Source organism: Mandrillus leucophaeus, unplaced genomic scaffold (genome assembly GCF_000951045.1).
Source record: "Mandrillus leucophaeus isolate KB7577 unplaced genomic scaffold, Mleu.le_1.0 Scaffold105, whole genome shotgun sequence".
Classification (NCBI taxonomy): Eukaryota; Metazoa; Chordata; class Mammalia; order Primates; family Cercopithecidae; genus Mandrillus; species Mandrillus leucophaeus.
Window position 1 is genome coordinate 2,865,833 of NW_012098654.1, and position 8,756 is coordinate 2,874,588.

At 43.9% G+C, this 8,756-nt stretch overlaps 1 pseudogene; it reads left to right on the top strand.

The window, feature by feature from the left end:
• LOC105540897 overlaps positions 1-8,756 on the top strand; it is a 27,776-nt pseudogene that overhangs the window by 1,635 nt on the left and 17,385 nt on the right.

Here is an 8,756-nt window from a genome sequence, read left to right on the forward strand (position 1 = left end):
CCAGCCTGTCCAAAATGGTGAAACCCCGTCTCTACTAAAAATACAAAAATTAGCCGGGCGTAGTGGCAGGGGCCTGTAATCCCAGCTACTCATGAGGCTGAGGCAGCAGAATTGCTTGAACCTGGGAGGCAGAGGTTGCAGTGAGCTGAGATCACACCATTGCACTCCAGCTTGGGGGATAAGAGCGAGACTTCATCTCAAAAATAAATAAATAAATAAATAAATAAATAAATAAATAAATGCATGGTATGGTTTGGCTGAGTTGGAAACCATGGGATAATCTGGAATGGTTTATTAGAAAGGCTAATGGTGGGGAGGTAGGTATCCAGAACCTTGGGCTAGTGATGACTGACCCTTTCTGGCTATGTGATCTTGGGCAAACTGCTTCACTTCTCTGTGCCTCAATGTCCTCCATCATGAAGAGAGAATATAGGGTGCTTTCTTGGCAGGGTAGTTGTAAGGATGAAAGGAGTTGGTATATATTAAGTACCTGCTTCAGTATAGGACTTCTCAGCCAGCACGCAGGGCATATGGGCTTCAAATGGATGAAAAAGGTGCTGATCCCAGGGACCTGGCTGTGAGGAGTGTCTCCCCCAAAACATTGCATTTTCTTTCTTTTTTTTTTTTTTTGAGACAGAGTTTCGCTCTTGTCACCCAGGCTGGAGTGCAGTGGTGCAATCTTGGCTCACTACAACCTCTGTCTCCCAGGTTCAAGCGATTCTCTGCCTCAGCCTCCCAAGTAGCAGGGATTACAGGCGTCTACTACCATGCCCGGCTCATTTTTTGTATTTTTAGTAGAGACAGGGTTTCGCCATGTTGTCCAGGCTGATCTCAAACTCCTGACCTCAGGTGATCCACCCGCCTCAGCCTCCCAAAGTGCTGAGATTACAGGCGTGAGCCATCGCGCCCAGCCAAACACTGCATTTTCTATGAAGGCCATGATATGACAGAGCTTGGAGGGCACTGCCAGGCCTGATTCTCTGGGCCTGAGGGTGCGGCTATCTCGGTAGTTGAATGTATTGATGTGGCTCAAGACAAAGTCCTTGTTAAGAGTTTGAATTTGGGCTTTTGACTTCAGAGGTTTTTGAGCTTTTACTGGATCTGTTGGCAGCACAAGTATTCAACGCTGTGAACATAGCTAAGACCAAAGCAACTGAAGTGATTTCTGCCTCTCCTAATATCAACGGTTAAAATACAATTTGAATTAAACATGTGAAAAATTATTCTGTGTCAACATTTGTACTAGGGACTAAATTCCTACACACTTTGTCTGTCTCTCAGATAGAGTAAAAAGCTGTCACACCTTGAAACGTGTGATTTTGTGGACTGGCTGACTTTGTGCTGCTCTGCCTGTCATATGACCAGTGGCTGTAGGGGTTTGGACTGAATGTGCTTGGTGGAATGTGTAAGCAGAATATTGGTCAGCACGGAAGGTGAGGTGGGCACACCAGGGCTCCTGACACTGATCTTTGTACTTTTGTGTATGTTTGACAATTTCCATAATTAAAAGTATTTTTAAATGTGCTTGGATAATTAAAAGACTCATATATAAAATAAAGTATGATATCCAATTATGATTAACTCTGTTATTTATATTCTTATGAAAATTTCTGACCAGACACAGTGGCTCACAAATGAAATCCCAGCACTGTAGGAGGCCAAGACGGGAGGACCACTTGAGGCCAAGAGTTCGAGACCAGCCTGGGCAATATAGTGAGACCCTGCCTTGGTCCATTCTCACGCTGCTCATAAAGAGATACCTGAGACTGGGTAATTAATAAAGGAAACGGGTTTAATTGACTCACAGTTCAGCATGGCTGAGAAGGCCTCAGGAAACTTACAATCATGGTGGAAGGGGAAGTAAACATGTCCTTCTTCACATGGCGGCAGCAAGGAGAAGTCCCGAGCAAAAACGGAAAAGCCCCTTATAAAACCATCAGCTCTCGTGAGAACTCACTCACTATCATGAGAACAGCAGCGTTGGGGTAACCACCCCCATGGTTACATTACCTCCAACTGGTCCCTCCCACAACACTGGGGGATTATGGGAACTAGAATTCAAGATGAGATTTGGGTGGGGACACAGCCAAACCATATCAGACCTCATTTCTATAGAACAAAAATAGGAAATTCACCAGGGGTGGTAGTCCATGCCTGTAGTCCCAGTTGCTCCAGAGGCTGAGGCAGGAGGATTGCTTGAGCACAGGAGGTCAAGGCTGCAGTGAGCTATGATCACTCACTGCACGTTAGCCTGAGCAACAGAGCGAGACCCTGTCTCAAAAAAAAAAAAAAAGCAGTAAGTCATGAGTTAAGTTTCATGGGTAACTAATTAATAATAATTAAAAATAGCAGCACTGGACATTTACACACTTGTACTTACATAAGATAGGTACACGGCAAACATTATCTCATGGAATTCTCACCACAACCCAATGATATAGGTGCTTTATCACCCCTACTTTATGGACAAGGAGACTGAGGAACAAAGAGTAACCCATCCAAGGCCACAGAACCAATAAGTGACAGACCCAGGATTTAAACCCAGGCCAACCCGCCCCCGTAGTCGATGCTCTTTGACTAGATAGGGTTGTACCACAGTTTAGCTTTGCCCCTAGTATTTGGCCAAAATTTGCTCTATGGCTTTGGCGTTGGGGAGGGAGCCAGGTGCCGGCCTCAGCACTGTTTCTGGCTTCTTTGAACTTGTGTGTGCGATTTGCAGAAGCCACCATCATAGTCAGCTTAATGTCAGGATCATAAATCAGAATAGAATTAGGATATTGTGTTAATATAGGTATATTCTCTTTCAAAATATAGGTAAGTATTTTAGACACTCCTTGAAGAAAATATCTTCTGTGTGCTCTTATCTTAACATTCTGCCAGTCAGGGCTAGGCATGGTGGCTGATGCCAGCCTGGGCAACATTGTGAGACTCCATCTCTACTAAAACAATTTTTTATAGCCAGACATGGTGGTGTGTGCCCATAGTCCCAGCCACTTGAGAGACTGAGCTGGGAGGATTGCCTGGGCCCAGGAGGTTCAGGCTGCGGTGAGCCATGATCGTGCCACTGCACTCCAACCTGGGTGACAAAGTGAGACCTTGTCTCTGAAAAAATAAAACATAAAACATACAAATTCTGTCAGTCAGCTGAAGAATAAATAGGTAATTATAATTGTGAGAAAAAAACGCTGCTGTAACTGGTGATGGTGAGAGATGTTAATTTTACGTGCAAAAGCAATTATTAAAACATTCAAAAGGTAAATAAATAGAGAATATAAAGAGCAAGAATGTATTAGCTAAATAACTTTAAGGACACTGTGCCAACAAATGTTCATAAAAATGTAAATAATTGATAAGGCAGGATAAGAGAAATTAGATTATATCATAATTCTAATTGTGGAATCATTTAAGTGATTTATATTTATAACATTAAACAAAACCTTTGAGAACTATATTGTATGATAGTTAAATCCATTTAGGTTATCCATCTTTCAAGTAAATGCCCTGTTTGAGAAGTCTTCATGTCTTGTAGGATGAATTAAAAGCAGAATATCAACATTTCACAAAGAGGACCAGCCTCAGTGGCTCACACCTATAATCGCAGCACTTAGGGAGGCTGAGGCAGGGAGATCACTTGAGCTCAGGAATTCAAGACAAGCCTGGGTGACATGGCAAAACTCCACGTCTACAAAAAATAAAAAAAAATTAGCCCGGAGTGACGGCGTGCACCTCTAGGTGGTCCCAGCTATTCAGGAGGTTTGAGGGGAGAAGATCACCTGAGCCAGGGGAGGTCAAGGCTACAGTGAGCTGTGATCGTGCCACTTGCACTCCAGCCTGGCCAATAGGTCAAGACCCTGTTTCAAAACAAATTTTGTTCAAAAAGAGAAAAAAATCCCGAAATTCATGTACAAAACATCAATGGCAAATTATCTTCTATCTAGACATAGTAAAGAATATAAAAAGTGAGAAGAAATGAAGGCTATGTTACAGAAAAGTGAAAAATGCTAAAACCATTTTGCTCTTTTGTCATCAATTGAAAGTTAACATTCTTTATTTATCTTTCTTTCTTTTTGAGATGGATCTCGCTCTGTCACCCAGGCTGGAGTGCAGTGGCGCAATTTCAGCTCACTGCAAGCTCCTCCTCCCGGGTTCAAGCGATTCTCCTGCCTCAGTCTCCCGAGTAGCTGTGATTATAGGCGTGTGCCACCACACCTGGCTAATTTTTGTATTATTTGTATTTTATTTATTTATGTATTTTGTTTTATTTTATTTTATTTTATTTTATTTTATTTTATTTTATTTGAGACAGAGTCTTGCTCTGTCGCCCAGGCTGGAGTGCAGTGGCACGATCTCAGCTCACTGCAACATCCGCCTCTCGGCTTCAAGTGATTCTCCTGCCTTAACCTCTCAAGTAGCTGAGATTACAGGCACCCGGCACCATGCCCGGCTAATTTTTTGTATTTTTAGTAGAGATGGGGTTTCACTATGTTGGCCAGGCTGGTCCTGAATGGCTGATCTCATGATCCACCCGCCTCGGCCTTCCAAAGTGCTGGAATTACAGGTGTGAATTACATGCTGGAATTACAAGTCATTACTACTGACCTCAAGTGATCCACTCACCTTGGCCTCCCAAAGTGCTGGGATTACAGGAAGGAGTCACTGAGCCCAACCCGTGAACATTCATTTAATATTGTAACTGTGCCTATAAGATTGATATGGACTGGTGAGGCGGCTCACGCCAGTAATCCCAGCACTTTGGGAGGCTGAGGCAGGTGGATCACCTGAGGTTGGGAATTCAAGACCAGCCTGGCCAACATGGTGAAACCGTGTCTTTACTAAAAATACAAAAATTAGCCAGGTGTGGTGGCTCATGCCTGTAATCCCAGCTAATCAGGAGGCTGACGCAGAAGAATTGCTTGAACCCGGGAGGCGGAGGTTGCAGTGAGCTGAGATGGCACCACCACACTCCAGCCTGGGTGACAGAGTAAGACTCTACCTCAAAACAAAAACAAAACAAAAAAAAAACTTATCTTAAAAATTATAAAATTTGACTGGGCGTGGTGGCTCATTCCTGAAATTCCAGCACTTTGGGAGGTTGAGGCAGGCAGACCACAAGGTCAGGAGTTCGAGACCAGCCTGGCTAACGTGGTGAAACCTCTTCTTTACTAAAAAATACAAAAATTAGCTGAGCGTGGTTGTGCGCACCTACAATCCCAGTTACTAGGGAGGCTGAGGCGGGAGGATCACTTGAATCCAGGAGGCAGAGGCTGCAGTGGGCCAAGATCGCACCACTGAACTCCAGCCTGGGCAACAGAGTGAGAGCCTATCTCAAAATAATCCATCATAATAATAAATCAATAAAAATAAAAATAAAAAAGTCATCAATATGAGATAGATCTAAGGTCAGAAGGTAAAGAGCATGGGATGAGGATGACCACAAGCCAAGTGACAGTTGGCATAAAAAACAAAAAATCCAAAAATCCCATACTTCGAACTACCTTGGGAAGGTAAATCTTCCTCTGTGTTTTGTATCAATCAAACATTCATGAAATGTTATAACAGTAGCGGCTGCCAATGACATGTAGATACTGCACACAGTGGAGAACTAATTGTAAAAATGAAGGATTTTTCTAGTGAATATTTAAATGAACCAGAATAGTTTCATCAATAAAAGAGTTGACTTAAAAGATGTCATGACTACTTTTTCAGGAATGTGAAGAGTTTTTAATAGAAGGGTTTTTATAAGCAAAACATATATTCTACATGTCTATGGAGATCTGAAAAAGATTTTTATTTATTTATTTAGAGAAAAGGTCTGGATGAGGCATGGTGGCTCACCCCTATAATCCCAGTATTTTAGGAGACTGAGACAGGAGGATCAACTGAGCCCAGGAGCTCGAGACCAGCCTGGGCAATGTGGCAAGATCCTGTCTCTAAAAAAGAAAAAATAAGATAATAAAATTAAGAGATAGGGTCTCACTCTGTCACCCAGCCTGGAGTGCAGTAGTGTGATCATGGCTTGCTGAATCTTAACCTCTGGGCTCAAGTGATCCTCCCTTCTCAGCCCGACTGAGTAGTTGGGACTACAGGTATGCGCCACCACTCTTGACTAATTTTTAAAATTTTTGTAGAGGTTGTTGGGGGCTCTCCATATGTTGCCCAGGCTGGTCTTGAACTCATGGCCTCAAGTGATTCTCCTGCCTCGGCCTCCCAAAGTGCTGCGCTTACAGCCATGAGCCATAGCACCCACCCTAAAAAAAGAATTTTTAAATGAAATCACACTTCTGGCTGGGCACAGTGGCTCACACCTGTAATCCCAGCATTTTGGGAGGCCCAGGTGGGCGGATTATCTGAAGTCAGGAGTTCGAGACCAACCTGGACAACATGGTGAAACCCCATCTCTATTAAAACTACAAAAAGTAGTCAGTCATGGTGGCGTGCACCTGTAATCCCAGCTACTAGGGAGGCTGAGGCAGGAGAATTGCTTGAATCCGGGAGGCGGAGGTTGCAGCGAAAGAAAAGAAAAAAAGAAAAAGAAATCACACTGCATAGGGAAGATTTGGGGCCCACATGCATTGATCAATCTAAAGACACGAAGTGAGCTTAGGTTATTTTCCAGGCACTGTGTTAGGCAGTAGGAACCAATGAGCAAGTGGGAGCTACCCCTCGTCAGAGCCCCTGCGCCAGCCATGGGCACCCCACAGGCCTTCGGCACAGCCGTAACAAAATATCAGAGACCTGAAAAACTGTATTGGCTACTTAATAGAAAAACAACAACAACAACAACAACAACAACAAACATCGCAGCGCTTCCGGCAAGATGGTGAAGGGGCAAGGCTGGAGTGACCTGGGGGCACCTGTCTCACCGGGACCTCACCATGTTGGCTATTGAGGTCCACCAAGTTGCCTCCACTTTTACACGAAGTTATCAGCAGACAAAGCCATGATGAACTGGGCATGCTCGTGGAAAATCCGCAGCTGTGAAAGCTATTTCCAGAGTTCACACTGTCAAGTTCAAAAATGAACTGGAAAGAACCACAGAATCCACCTTGGATAGGCTGAGGCCAACATTTATAAATCTGATGACTCAAGTTATGCTTGGCCAGAATGTGCTACACCTCGTGGAAGCAGTACACCTGATGGCTTTCCTACACGCACTCCAGGGACCTAAGGGAACTTCAAACGAATCAGAGGTGTTGCGTTTGCTGACTGTCCTGGCTGTGATGTTTTGAGCTACTGTGCTGAACAGGGCAGCATTGACAGATACTGCTCTTTGTTGACAGCTGGTAATGAACTTTGCACTCAGCCTCAGACTTCTTCTGAACATCTAGTTGCCATAGACGAAAAGCTTAAACATATTTTTATTCGACAAAAATCAGATTTTTAAAACGATTTGCGGCTGGGCGTGGTGGCTGACATCTGTAATCCCAGTATTTTGGGAGGCTGAGGTAGGAGGATCACTTGAAGTCAGGAGTTCAAGACCAGCCTGGCCAACATGGTAAAATGCCATTTCTACTGAAAATACAAAAATTAGCCGGGTGTGGTGGTGTGCGCCTGTAATCCCAGCTACTTGGGAGGCTGAGGCAGGAGAATCACTTGAACCCGGGAGGTGGAGATTGCAGTGAGCCGAGATCACACTGCTGCACTCTAGCCTGGGTGACACAGAGTCTCATAGGACTCTGTCCCAAAAAAAATAAAATAAAATTAAAAGATTTGCCTTTTATTTTTTAATCTTATTTATTTATTTATTTGAGATGGGGTCTTGCTCTATTGTGAAGGCTGGAGCACAGTGGGGTGATCACTCACTGCCGCCTCGAACTCCCTGGGCTAAAACAATCCTCCCATCTCAGCCTCTGGGGTTGCGAGGGCTACAGGTGCAGGCCACCATGCCAGGCTACTTTTTGTATCTTTTTCGGTAGAGACAGAGTTTTACCATGTTGCCCAGGCTGGTCTGAAACTCCTGGGCTCAAGCCATCCTCCCGCCTCAGCCTCCCAAAGTGTTGGGATTACAGGTGTGAGCCACTATGAGTGGCTCTTATTTTATTTTTTATTGATATATAACAGCTGTACATAGTTTTGTGATATATGTGATAATCTGATACATTCATATAATAAAATCAGAGTAACTGAGATCTCCATCACATTAAATGTTTATCTTCTTTTAATGCTAGGATACAAAATCAAATAGATTCAGTAAGAGTCAGCCAGGCTAAAGAACAGTATGAATAGGTCCTTGCATTTTTGCACAAAGTACAGTAGCAGAAGGACTTCCTATTGAAACTATTTCAATTTCTGCTCAGCCAAAATACAATATTGAAGTTGTCTGTGCATATGTAGTAAAAAAAAAAAAAAAAAATCAGTCCCTCCAAGATAATACTTTGGAACCCCAGTTTATTATCATTGGGTTCTTCGATGTCAGCAAACCTGCTATGAGGTTGATGATCCTAAGATGGGTGTAGCCAGCCAGGCACGGTGGCCCACATCTGTAATCCCAGCACTTTGGGAGGCCAAGGCTAGCAGATTGCTTGAGTCCAGGAGTTCAAGACCAATCTGGGCAAGATGGCAGAACCCTGTTTCTACAAAAAAGTACAAAAATTAGCTGGGCGTGGTGGCATGCCCCTGTAGTCCCAGCTACCTGGGAGGCTGAGGTGGGAGGATTACCTGAGCCCAGGAGGCTGAGGCTACAGTGAGCCATGATGACCCCACTACACTCCAGCCTGGATGACAGAGCAAGATCTTATCTCAAAAAAAAATAAATA